Genomic DNA, 14,025 nt, shown 5'->3' with positions numbered 1-14,025 from the left:
AAAAGGGTCTAAAGCCAAATGAAACCAATTAAAAGTCAGATAGTGAAGCTAAATTATCTTCTGTGATGACAAACATTTTTTTGCCTCATAAAATTAATACTGCTTAATGTAAAAAAAAAAAAATGTGAGTACAGAGAATGTACTGAAGAGTGTGTTTGCTATGCTGCTGCTGCTGCTAAGTCGCTTGTGCGACCCCATAGACGGCAACCCACCAGGCTCCCCTGTCGCTGGGATTCTCCAGGCAAGAACACTGGAGTGGGTTGCCATTTCCTTCTCCAATGCATGAAAGTGAAAAGTGAAAGTGAAGTTGCTCAGTCGTGTCTGACCCTCAGCGACCCCATGGACTGCAGCCTACCAGGCTTCTCCGTCCATGGGATTTTCCAGGCAAGAGTACTGGAGTGGGGTGCCATTGCCTTCTCCGGTATTTGCTATAGTCACCTACAAAAATAAGAATAATATCCTTTAATAATGTTCCCTTTATCTTTTCTATTAATATATAATATTATTGAAGAGATACTTCATAGGTAATTTCATTTTGTACCTTTTTACAAAAAAAAAAAAAAGGAAAGGCTTGCCAGGTGTCTCAGTGGTGAAGAATCCACCTCCCACTGCAGGAGACGCAAAAGATACATATTTGATCCCTGGGTGGGGGAAGATCCCCTGGAGTAGGAAATGGCAACCCAGTTCAGTACTCTTGCCTGGAAAATTTCATGGACAGAGGATCCTGGTGGACTACAGTTCATGGAGTTGCAAAGAGCTGGACACAGCTGAGCACACATAATAAAAATAACTCTTATGTGTTATATGATGAAGTCTTTGTAGGTAGTTTTTACAGCCAGATTTCACATATTCGTACAGAAGTCTCAAGTCACTCCACTAAAAATGTACTTCTTTCAAGTCTGCCAATCTAATAAATTGATACCACAATCCACTCAATAACACTTGCCCCAAATTGAGGCATCTTTCATGATTCTTTTTTCCACTTATATCCTGAATGGTGCTGCTTTTATCTTGAGTGGTGTTTTATCTTATCTAGAGCTAATCCTCATCCCACACATCTGCATGCATCCATACCCCTCAGTCTCTGGCCTGGACCATTTCCCTCAGTTGGCTTCCCACCTCTGTCTTTCCCCTCGACCCCTCCAAAGGATCTTTTTTTGGTAAATTGCATCATGTCCCTCCTCTGTGTAACACCCCCAACCACTCCCCTTTAAATGGAGATAAACTTCACGTGCCTCATTGCTGCTGAGAAGGCCCACCACCCTCTGTACCTGTCGCTCTGCACATCTCCTGCAACTCTTGCCTACTCATTATCTGAAATGGCCACACTGTTTGCTGATTTGCTGCCCATTGGCTTCATTGTGTGTGTACTGCCTGTTTCTCATCAATAGATTACCAGCTCCATCTCTTGCCTGGGCCTGTCTGCTCATGGCCTATCCTCCGAGCCTTGAATGGTGGCTGGTATATGGCTGGCGTTCAACCAGCATTTGTTAAACGGATGAATAATATTCCATGACAAATTGTTTTAGCTCTCCTTCAGTTTTAAAACATTTATCGTCTCAATACATTCCTTTGGCTTCAAAAACATGACATGGAGCTTTATTCTCCCTAATCCGAATTCTCACCCACCTGACCTCTGCATCCCCCACACATGGAACTCCAGTATTTGAGCCCACAGGGACATCCCTGGCACCAGCCTAAAGTCTCCTTCATGTTATGCCCTGCCAGACAGAGACCTCCCTATTCCTACTCCTAGGTATTTTCACTCTGTGCTCCCTTCCTTAAAACACCGACTTTCCCTCCAAGACCCAAGTTTCCATCTCTTCCTGAGGAAGCCTTGTGGTGACACCTGCCCTCTGAGGACTTATATCCTCAGAATACAGGATAGAAGGAGCAGACAGTAAACAAATAATCCAAATAAAAACCCAGCATCAAAAGGTAATAAAGAGCTATGAAGGCCTAGGTCTAGTAAGAGATCAAAGAAGGCCTCATGGGGAAAGTGATGATTAAGCTGAAACCCCAAGGCAAACCATCACGATGCTTGAATTTCACTTTCCCTGCGCTATGTCTCAGCATATGTAGGTGCCAGTTCTACTTTTCCTCTTAGGTTTTAAACTCCTAAAAGACTGATTTCTCATGTGATTCACAGCACTTATGCCTTGCACACACCTCCCTAAATGGGGGAGAAGAATTAGGGAGAGAGAGGTGGGGTTTGGGGTGAGCAGGAGGGCAGAGGGGAAACGGAGCAGAGAGTCAAGGGGGAAGGGAAAAGGGAGGGCAGGGAAACCAAGAATTGGACTCTGAGTATTACAACATCAAGGCGGCATCTGGCTTATCACTGGGTTCTGAAACTCAAGCGAGAGTCTTTGTGCCAGTGCAATATATTATTTTCTTGATGTCAAGTACCCTTAGCATCACCTTAGAATGGAACCAAGCCTATGTATTTTTGCATTCTCTTTGCTTCCTTAATTAGCTTGCACCCTATTAAAGTGAAATTAGTGATCCATTGTGCTTTTCGTTTTTCTTAAATGGAGCCTTTGCCTTTTAGTCCATGCAATTTTGTCAGGTCCTTCAAGACCAGCTCCAATTTGGATGTATAAAGCCCAGTTAAGTCGGAGCTGGCTTTAGACCTCGCCCTGTGCAGGGCAGCATGGATGAGCTTCAAGTCTGAGCCTGTGCAGAGGGTGAGCAAGGGACCACCCTGGGCTTGTAGGTGACACCCAGGGCTGATGAGAGGTGAGGTGGAGAGAGCAAAGTTACCAGCCCGTCTCTTCCTTTGGGACAGCTTCCATAAAGTCTCTAGAAAGCAGGTCACCCTCTTCTGTTTGCTCCCATCCCTGCTGCCCTGCAAGCCTTTCTCCAGCCCGCTGGAGAGGACTAGGGCTTTAATAAGGGGATCTGACTGCCCAGAAGCTGATGCAGCTTAGAAAAAAGAGCCATTGGCCAGAGAGCAGGGAGGCCAACGGGCTGACCCCAGGCACAGAGGAGAACACCATGGCAGTGGCGAGGAGGAGGCCAGGAATGAAAAGAGGATAAAAGTTAGTATTTACTGAACATTCACTTGCATGAGGGCTTCCCAGGTGGCACTAATGGTAAAGAACCCGCGTACCAAAGCAGGAGACGTAAGAGATGTGGGAAGATCCCCTGGAGGAGGGCGTGGCAACACAGTCCAGGGGTTACCCGGAGAACTCCACAGACAGAGGAGCCTGGTGGGCTACAGTCCATGGGGTTGCATGGAGTCAGACACCACTGAAGCAATTTGGCACAAACACACACTTGCATGAACCTGGAACTCTTTTAAGCAGCTCTTTGAACGCTCACTCAGCCCTTGAGATAAATATTAATGTCATTTCACAGGACAGAAAGTCAAAGCTCAGACCTGCTGAATTTCTTATCCAAGTTCACTCTGCTGGAATTCAAGCCACTCCACCCCAGTTTCTAGGAGAATAGTGTCTGTATCTTGCTATATTTTTCAAGCATCTAGAATTGTACTGAAAACTCAGCAGGCTGCAGATAGTTTCATTGCAACTAAATGAACAAACTACAGAGAAAAAGCACAAACTCCTGTCTTTGGAAGTGAATTTATTATTCATGCATCTGGATGATATTAACAAGTCTGAAGAGAAAGTTCACCTGGGGCGTGGCTGGAAAGTTCACCTGGGCACATCACTTAGCCCTCCTGAGCTTTATTTTCTTAATCTGTAAAACAGAGATCAAACTGTCCACCTCAGGAAGATCCCTGAAAGGATCAGAGGCAATAAGGTACTACAGCACCTAACCCAGTGCCTGGCACCCATGCGCCCTCTGTCATGGCAAGTTCATGGTTTCCCTGTTTACCAGCAAGTGTGTGGGGTAAAGGGCCGTGGGAGAAATGCGCTGGAGGTTTGAGTCGCCGTGCTCCAAGGTCATGGAAATTCCTTCCTGCCCTGGCCCAGGCTACCCCTGCAGGGTTTACTCTGGCCTTCCTAGCACATTTGTCATTTGGATTTCCTTTTTCCTCTTTCCTCTTTGACATTCATGGAGTGGGATAGGATCAAGAAGTTCTTTGCAAACAAGCTTGGAAAAGGTGAAAGGTGTCATGCGCTCAAGTTTGGGGTCCTGGACACCAGATTTCAATATCAGGACCAGATTCTCTCTCTCTCTCTGTTTTTTTTTTTTTTTTTTTTAATTGGAGGAAAATTGCTTTACAATGTTGTGTTGGTTTCTGCCGTACAACATCGCAAATCAGCTGTTACTATACACATCTCCCCTCCTTCTTGAGCCTCTCTCCCTTCCCCCCAAACCCTTCTGGGTCATCACAGAGCCAGGCTGGGCTCCCTGTGTTACACAGGAGTGTCTCACCAGCGACCTATTTACACATGGTAGTGTATATATGTCGATGCTACTTTCTCTGTTCGTCCCGCTTTTTCCTTCCCTCACTGCATCCACAAGCCCATTCTCTCTTTATGAAGGCTTTGGACTACCGGAACACAGTGGGTGGATGCTGACTGAAAGACAGATTCCCTCAGGGTGGGGCTCACATGATCTTTCTGGTGTAATTCAAGATCCTCTGGCTACAGATGAGGGTTAGTTAGGATGGGCTCCATCCCAAGCAAACAAAACCCCACACAGACCTGCATGAGGTCAGTGCTCTGGGCCAGACCATTTAGAAGCAATATTTGAATACTTACCCTTTTAAAAAGACATCATTGTTTTCATACATCCAGGCACATCCTCGAATGGGGGTGGGGGAGCCAAGTCAGGGGGAGAAACTTCCCTGCCATTATCACCTGCCTTCATCTGCTCCTGGCCCGAGCTGTGTGGGTTGCCATGGTGACACAAGACTGACCTCTCACTTTTTACTCTTCCAGGAGCGAAAAAGGTAAAAATGAGCCATTTGGTCTCAAATGAAAATCAACCTCTCAGTTAAAAGATGTTAAATCGCTTTCCCTTCATCAAACCTAATGTTCCGTAGCCAAGTTTTTTGGAAAAAAAAAAAAAAAGGAAGAAGGAGGGGGTGGGGATAGGGATGGGAGAAAAAGGGTAAGAAAGCCAGCCAGAGGTCTCAGAAGCAGAGATGTGGGGCTAAGGCAGCCGGCAGAGAAGCAGACGCAGCTCCTCCAGGGAGCGGCAACTTTCCCTGAGCTCACATTGGCCGCTGTCGCGATTCCTCAACTTCTCCCGGCCCCGTGATGCTGGCTCCAGCGTTCTCTCCGCCTCCCTCTTCCACTTGCTTTGCAGCGGTCCCTGATGCGGCTGGTCTCTTGCTTTTATTTATTTATTTTTTATGTGGAGGGATGTTGGTTCAGGAAATCAAAATATTGATTGAATCCCATCACACTTGAGCAAGCCTCTTATTGGTCGGGCTCATACATTTGCTGTGATCAATCGGCCAAGGAAGCTTTCTGCAGCAAGCCAGGCCGCTCTGCCAGGCTGCCAGGAACTCCATCACTAGGAGCCCCGAGTGCAGGAACTCCCAGGCTGGGGACATCTCCTGCTGGATGAAAAGTACCAGCTGGGCAGTGGGAGAGGTGTGCCATGTGTCTCTGGGCAGCAGGACTGACTGTGCTTGGGAGCTGGAAGCATTTTGCTGCCCGTTCCTGGCTTTCTGATGCGTGGTAGGGCAGCTGGAAAATTTCCCTTCCTCTTCTTTCCTCGTCCTCTCGGTCTGTGAAAGAGCAGACTGCAGCCTGTCCGCCTGCAAAACTTCTGCAAGGGCGGTGAGGCTGTGCTTTGGCTTCAGCCGACTCATTGGTTCCATTCTGATGCAAGTTTCTGAGTAAGGGGGCTAGAGCTGCCAAACCGTCTTCTACACGTGAATTACCCTTAATTATAAACTAGGCAAGAACCACCGATTTATTCCTACCAGACTTGGTTTTTAATCCTTTAACTTCTTGAGAGTGGTAACATTGAGAAAAATGGGAAAAAGTAAGTGGATGTAGGGAATGGGTCTAATTCTTATCAAAAAGATTTCTTCACAGTATTTGGGAGCAAAATCCTCAGTTTTTCAGGAATTACTGTTAGGAACCTCAGGTGTCAAACATACAGAAACAATTAAATGACCAATTTCACTAAACCCAACATCAGAATAAACAAAAGCAAGTTATAAATGATAACCTGAAGAGGGAGAAAATGATGCCCGTTTGCTCGTTCATCCATTCAAAGGATATACATTCTTGAGTCATATTTCTCCCAACACTGAGAGCATTTGGCAAAGATGTGCTAGTTTAACAGTCCTAGGCTTTATTTATACCATCAACTTCCTGTGGCAATAAAACTTACAGAAAGATCCTTTCTCTGCTGCATTCATGACATCTCTTGGATTCTACCTGAAATCAGCTGTCTCTGAAGCATGAGCAGTCTTTTTCATGTTACACATACACACACACACACACACAGCCACCCTTGGGCACACACACACACACACACACAGCCACCCTTGGGCACACACACACACATACACAGTCCATATTCCTAATGAGATCTCTGTGGTCATCTTATTCTCGGGGGCCATTGCTAAGCCCATGCTCTGAAGGCAGCTTAGTCGCACTGGACTCTTTAATTGGCTGGCATTTGAGAAGTTGAAAGGGTTAATGCTTATAAGAGAGAAAGAGAAAATACTCTACCGCGCGTGCGTTTTGATCTGAGGTTCAAAACATACATGGAGATGAAAATGCCAACCTCATCGCAACACACAGTCCCTTTCTCTGCCTCCCGGTCCTTCTCTTCCTGCCTCTTCACAATCTTACAGATCTGGTGCGATGAGAGCGGCCGATAAGTGAATGGCCAGTGGTATTCTATGGTTTCAATGTAGCCTGAAGATTAAATCCCTATGAAAATAATATATCTCTTCTCCTCTCCCCTACCCCTGGCCCATTAGAAGCAGCCGCTTTTCACATTTAAATGTAGCAGGGGTAACAAGAGCCTCTTTTATCAGCTACTCCTATTCATAACGCATTAAAATACATGCCTTCTTAATCCCTAGCACAGCTCTAACTGGGCTTCAGCTTTGTACTGAAATAGTACGTATCTTTTTAAAGTGGCTGATGGAAATCATCTTCTAAACCAAATCAGTCTCTTAAAAGCAGCTCTCCCCAAGGTTTACACAGAACATAAATGGAGTCCCGGACACAGTGTGTGTCCGATCAGAAAGGGTTTGAGAAACAAAGCCAAAGTTTGTTTATAAGTAGCCCGAGCGACTTGGCAAGCCGCTTCCTCCTTTCTCCCCTCCTTCCCACCCCGATTCCATACCCATCTTTGCAGCAGCAAAACTTGGCATGGTACAGCACCTCTTCTGGGAAAGGCCTTTCCGCATGAGCCAATCAGCATGCTCCATGCAAGGTCACTTTCAGAGGCAGCTCTTTTTGAAGGCAGAATCTCCAGGAATGGAGGCAGAGGGAGTGGGGGCATGGATCAGGTAGAAAATCACCTGGATTCCCAGTTAATCCTCAAGCCTCAGAGGAGCGTGTGCAGGACTGGTGAATTTCACAGCCACTGAGAAAGCTCTCTTATAGGCAGGTGGCCGATAGAAACTAACACACCACCATGCTGTATGTATAACATATACATACAGCATGTATCAGTGGTGCAGTTGATAAAAAATCCACCTGCAATTCAGGAGACACAAGAGGCTCGGGTTCGATCTCTAAGTAGGGAAGATCCCCTGGAGGAGGAAATGGCAACCCACTCCAGTAATTTTGCCTGGAAAATTCCATGAACAGGGGAACCTGGTGGGCTATAGTCCATGGAGTTGTGAAATCAGACACAACTGAGAGCATGCACACACAAACACCCTTACAGATTCACACACAAGCGAACACTTTCTGCATCAGATAATAGCATTGGTTTCATGCACAATCATCTAAAAATAGCATTAGAAGCACCATTAGTACAGAGCGAACATTTAAAACATAGACAAAAACAAATACTCAAAATTGCAGTTAATTACTGCAGCTATATTTCTTTGACATTAGTTCCCTAAAACCAACTCTTTCTTACATTTTAATTAAGACTGCCCTTTAAAATGAATTCATGCTGGGAAAGATTGAAGGCAAAAGAAGAGGGTGGCAGAGGATGAGATGGTTAGATAACAACACCAATTCAATGGACATGAATTTGAGCAAACTCAGGGAGACAGTGAATGAAGGACAGGGAAGCCTGGTGTGCTGCAGTCCATGGGGTTGCCAAGAGTCAGGTATGACTTAGCAGCTGAATAACAAATGACATATATATGCTTTTATGTACATAAATTTTAAGGATTTATTTTAAATGAATATATTTTATATATTTATAACTAAATTATTTCATATCAATTTTATTTTAAATAAATGTATTACATAGATACTTAAATATTCACACTTTCTTCACAAATATATCTATCTTTGGTAAAATTAATGGCTTCTTAGGCTTTGGCATTATTGTTAATGAAGAAGACAAAAAGGTGGCAGAAATATTTGTGATATTTTGTCTTCAGCTCTAGCTTACTTCCACTTAGAAGCTTACAGAAGATATTTCTATAAAAAGTATAGAGGGAGAAAAGTGTTACATTCTTCCAACATTGTTTAACGCAAAGCTCCAGTAAAAGTGTAATTATCTCTTTCTTCAAAGCAAGTAAATGCTGCTAGAAATGTTTTGGATTCGAACTTCCTGGGCAGATACCTGTTTTTCAATGGCTGCGAATCCTCTATTTTCTAATTCTCTCTCTTTTCTTGAATTGCAGCCAAAGTGCTGATGAGGGCTCTTTTCCTTGTGCAATGTGTTTCTTTTTTACCTATAAAACGTCACAAAGTTATAAAGTAGAAAAACCGTCTACAGTGTAAGATTCGCCCCCTCCCCCAGTCGAACACTGAAGATGGCCGATAGGAACAGAAAAAAAAAGAAAGAAATTCACGCAGCAGCAGAACGTACACATAAATATGTACCAGCATTTCACCCCTTTTGTGAAAGTATCCATCTCACGAAGGTGGTAAGGTTCTTAATAAAAAGCGGAACATCTTCGGGTAATTCTAAATACCCTTTAAAAGCATTAAAGGAAAACTTAATTCAGATCACTGAAATTTATTGAAAAAAAAATCTCACTTTCTGGGGTAATGGTGATTACTTCTCAATCGTGTAACCTGACTGCCCTCTTCTGGATATAAAGAGAAATAGTAACACCCTGAAAGTATGTGGAGACCTATACGTTGAGTATTTATTCTTTCACTGATTATTCCTTTACTGCTAGAAAATCTGTAATAAAGAATTTCTACTTGCCTATTAAAATTTGAGCAGGACTGTAATTACAGACTAAATAATCTGACTTCCCCATCACTCTGAGTGAGATGATCCCTAATTTTTTGGACAGCATTTCTGACTTGTGTCCTATTTTATGTTTGAGACCCTCTAGCCAGACTCGTGTTCAAAAAAGGCTAAATTGAAGAACAAGCAATTTCTCTGATATTTCCACAACTCTCTGAAAAACCGATATTGAAGTGAGCCAAGCTCTCTTAAACCTTGCATTCACTTTATAGGAGGGACTTAATATTTCTGGAAACTTCTCCAAGTAGCTTGTCAATAACTAACTAGACCACATTTTAGAAATTTTAAAAAGTGAAATAAAACTTTTCACAAATAAAATAAAAACTTGAGAAAATAACTTATGCTGTACCATAATTAGGTAAGACTTCACTTGGTATTTGGTAGAAGAATTATCAAGTGAATAATCCTAGATCCACTTGTTTTTTCCTCTGTTAGGTGATACAATCTTACATACCACTATCACAATTAAAGAGCTTTATGTTTCTCTCTTTTTTGCATTTTACATCTGAAAAATGGTACAACAAATTCAAGTGGATTGATAATTCTGGATGGAAAGTCATTAAATGCCAACAGGAAAAAAAAAATTACCCTCAATTATAATTGTGATACTATGTCAAACAGAGAGAGGAAATTCTAATTTTGAGCTCTATTAAAATGCACTTATTTCAATTTCCAGTTGCTATGTATGTCCTGTTAGCAGCCTGACATTTTGAGTAGTACACTAATTCATATGAATTGGGTTTTAAATGAAAGCTTTCAAGTCAACCTTTATGGAACACTGAATATGCGATAAGCCCAGAATTAGCCCGAGAATGAGGTGATACTTTTTCACCAAGCAAGCTTCTTGAGAAGGCGCAAAACTCGAACACTCTGAATTACAAAATGCTTTCATTTCAAGCGCCTCACTCCTAGGTAAAGTGCAAGCTGATTTCATCATATTTTTCTCTGGAGACCTCTGAAGTAGTTAGGAGTGGATATAACTGTGGCCTGCGGCTAGAAAATTAAAGGTCAGAGGTTAAGTGCATGTCTTACCAGGTAGGTTGCAGCCAGATTGTCACCTGTCAGGCATCGGAGCTGGGAACAAATTCCAAAACATCAGGCAAAGTGGCCTAAGAACACACAACTGGGCAATGCTTATATAGGTCAAGCAGGAGTCGAGCAAGAGGGACCCCCTGATTGTTAATTATCCTCTAGAAAGGTTGTTGAACTTCCAGGGGGGTTCTGCATTTGCCTGGAGAGACCTTTCCTTTCTGCGGGACTCTTCTGATAGAAGGCTGGTTTGGAGAGGCGCAAGCGGACTGCTCATCCTCAGGCCATCTGGCTCTAAGGTGCTCATCCTCAGGCCGTCTGGCTCTAAGGTGCCCACACTTGGCAGTTTTCAGGGAAGTCTGACTGTGCACACACGGAGAACTTGGTCTCCAGGCTCTGGCAAAGATCCCGCTCTGGCTGGGAAAATGTGAGCTGCCCTCTTCAGTCTGCTTGTGGTCAGGGGACCCAGAATGGATGGCAAAGATCACTTTTAGCCAACTTCGCTCCAGCACCTCACTGTACTAATAGAAGAGCATGGAGACCAGGAGTCAACATCATCCAAACTCTGACATCTGCTGATCACCATTTCCATCACGGGACCATGTTCTCTCTACCTCAGTTTGCTCAGTGGCTCAGGAGTGTCTGACTCTTTGTGACCTCATGGACTGTTGCTCGCCAGGCTCCTGTCCACAGAACTCTCCAGGCAAGAATACTGGAGTGGGTTGCCATTTCCTCCTCCAGGGGATCTTCCTGATCCAGGGATTGAACCCTCCTCTCTTGCTGCTTCTGTGCTGGCAGGCCGACTCTTTACCACTCGGCTACCTGGGCGCAAATTAGCCATGTATAAAATAAGGGGCCTAGATCTGGTGCTTCCTAAGACAGCTTCTGGGTCCCAATCCATATATTCTTAGGAGGTCACTTATTTGCATTAAACTACATCACTATTTGGGTACTCAGTTACCTCCATGAGCAAAGGATACCACTTAATCAGAGGGAAAAAAAATCTAAAGTTTTATGAAAAATGTTATGTCAATTTTTCTCCTTTGATACTTAGTAAGTCAGAAAGTGTAAGTCACTCAGTCGTGCCTGACTCTTTGCAACCCCATGGGCTGCAGCCCTCCAGGCTCCTGTGTCCATGAGATTTTCCAGGCAAGAATACCGGAGTGGGTTGCCATTTCCTTCTCCAGGGGATCTTCCCGACCCAGGGATCAAACCTGGGTCTCCTGCATTGCAGGCAGATTCTTTACCAACTGAGCTACAAGGGAAGCCTTTGATATTAGATGAAACAAAATGAGTGTAAGACATCTGACTTTTTATCGCTTGCTCACTTATGTGATAAATCTGCCATTACCTGAGACTCTCTCTCTTTTTTCAAGTAAATAAGGTCACTGATTTCTCTTCTCACAGAAATCCTCCTCTGAGAGAGAAAAGTCATCGTGGGCCAGGGTCTCGGGGGAGAAGCAGAGAGGCCTGACAGCATCTTTAGGTAGAACATTTGTGGGGCAGCAGGAATATTTGGTCCTCTTTTCTGGGGAGGATGCTCGGGTGGAATTGATGCTGAATCCTTTGGAAGGAGTCCTGTCAGGTGTAGCTTCCTCCTGTTCTGCTGGGCAAAGAATTGTGACAACAAAGGCGGCCAACTCAGCTGTTAGATGTCTTGTGCCAATGAAAACTCCCCAAGCAATGACAGATGTGGGGAAACGGGGCCAGAGATAGGGAAGCAGAGAAAGGGAGAAATAAATAAAGATAAAGGATAATGTAAACCAAATAGTCAAGCCTTGACTCCCAAAGAACACACCCATCACCGCTTAAAATACTTGACTTCATCCACTTGAATCCATGTGACTTCCTTGTTGGAATTACAAGAACATGGACTATGCTTCCTTACTGGGTAAGTTCTGTGTGGGCAGATATTTTTATCTCCTTTGTTCTTTGCTAGACCTACATCATCTTGAGCAGTGCTTGGCATCTAGTTGGAATGCATTACAGATATGGGAAAGAGGTGGAGATGTGGAGGTGAAGGGGAAGTTGGTAATGGAGGTTTTGATGGTGGCAGAGGGAGAGTTGATGAAGGTGAAGGTCATGGAAATGAACGTGATGGTGGTGGAGGTGGTGATGAAGGTAGAGGTGGAGATGGAGGAAGCCATGGAGGGGAAGTCGTGGTAGATGCTGCTGGAAGATGATGGAAGTGGCCCTGGAGGTGCTGAAGGTGGTTCTGAAGGTGGGGAGGTTGGAGGGGAAGTCGTGGTAGGTGCTGCTGGAAGATGATGGAAGTGGCCCTGGAGGTGCTGAAGGTGGTTCTGAAGGTGGGAAGGTTGGAGGGGAAGTCGTGGTAGGTGCTGCTGGAAGATGATGGAAGTGGCCCCGGAGGTGATGAAGGTGGTTCTGAAGGTGGGGAGGTTGGAGGGGAAGTCGTGGTAGGTGCTGCTGGAAGATGACGGAAGTGGCCCCGGAGGTGATGAAGGTGGTTCTGAAGGTGGGGAGGTTGGAGGTGCAGTGGTGGCCATCGTGGACCATGAAAACTTTCTGAGATGGATATTACAGACTCAGAAGCAAAGGGGTCAAAAGAAATGCAGAAATTCAGACAGAGTGACAGAACACCTCCTAGGAGGCAGCTTGTGGCCCTGCTTCCAGCTGAGTCTATTGACGGAGGACTTCTTCAGGTTTGAATGACAAGGGTCAACAAATGCTCTTGGCTTTCTTACACAAGTCTGAATTCCTGAGAGTGCATCCTGTGGGATCTGAAACTTCAGGCCTCGGCCTCCCAAAGCCTGTCAATCCAGCTCTGGTCCTTATTGAATTCAATCACCACCATGGATTGTCACTACCTGAACAGGCTCACTGCAAGCTTCAGACCCTTCGGAGCTCTGTTGGAGAAGCCCAGCAAACGTTGGATGCATCCTGGACCTTCCCACGTCTCCCTGAATATTAAAGGCTAAACTCCTGCTTTGTGTCATAGGCACCCTCCTCTCCTCCCTTCACCTGGTCTAAACCCCCTTCAGAGCCTTATCTACCCACCCTGTCTGCTTATGTGCACCTCAATATGTCTATCAATCCATCCCACATTCTCACCTACCCTTTTTTGTATCCTTCACTCTGTGCTTTTCCTGAAAAATCTTTGTACCTTCTTTGCCATCCCTTCAAGGCCCCTTCAAATGCATTCCTGAAATCCCATCCTTCAAACCCACGTTTTCCTCTCATTATCTGAAATGAAGGGAACTTATGAGAAAAACAAGTATTGATAGACCAAAGGGGACTCTGATCAAAGAATACAGCTGTGTCCCCTGGAAGGAAATATAAACCGACTTCATAATTAAGAGTGGAGAGAAACTAATAGAGACTTCAGAATCCAAACACAGAGTGGAGTAGGACAGTTAGGTCCTGCAGTCTATTGGCTGGGTGTGCAGGTGGGTTGGGAGCTGTATGGAGACTTGTTCAGAGGTTTATTTCCTCTACAAGGATACTCTTGTTGTTTAGAAGGCATTTTATTCGTGTGTTTGTGGGGAGTGGAGACTGGAGGGTTCTAACGCACCCTCTAAAGCTACTCTCTGCAGTGCTACCTATAGAGAGACAATAGGAATGAGTTAGCATGTAGGCGTTTACCACAGAAGCATCCCAGGTGGCACTAGTGGTAAAGAACCCACCTGCCAATGCAGGACAAACTGGAGACGGGTTTGATCCCTGGATCGGGAAGATCCTCCGGAGAAGAAAATGGCAACC

The sequence above is a fragment of the Bos grunniens genome, chromosome 21 (assembly GCF_055505025.1).
Source record: "Bos grunniens cultivar Pamir isolate PY7600 chromosome 21, Bosgru_T2T1.0, whole genome shotgun sequence".
In the NCBI taxonomy this organism is placed as follows: Eukaryota; Metazoa; Chordata; class Mammalia; order Artiodactyla; family Bovidae; genus Bos; species Bos grunniens.
The sequence above is the reverse complement of the archived record's forward strand: the minus strand, read 5'-3'. Positions refer to the sequence as shown.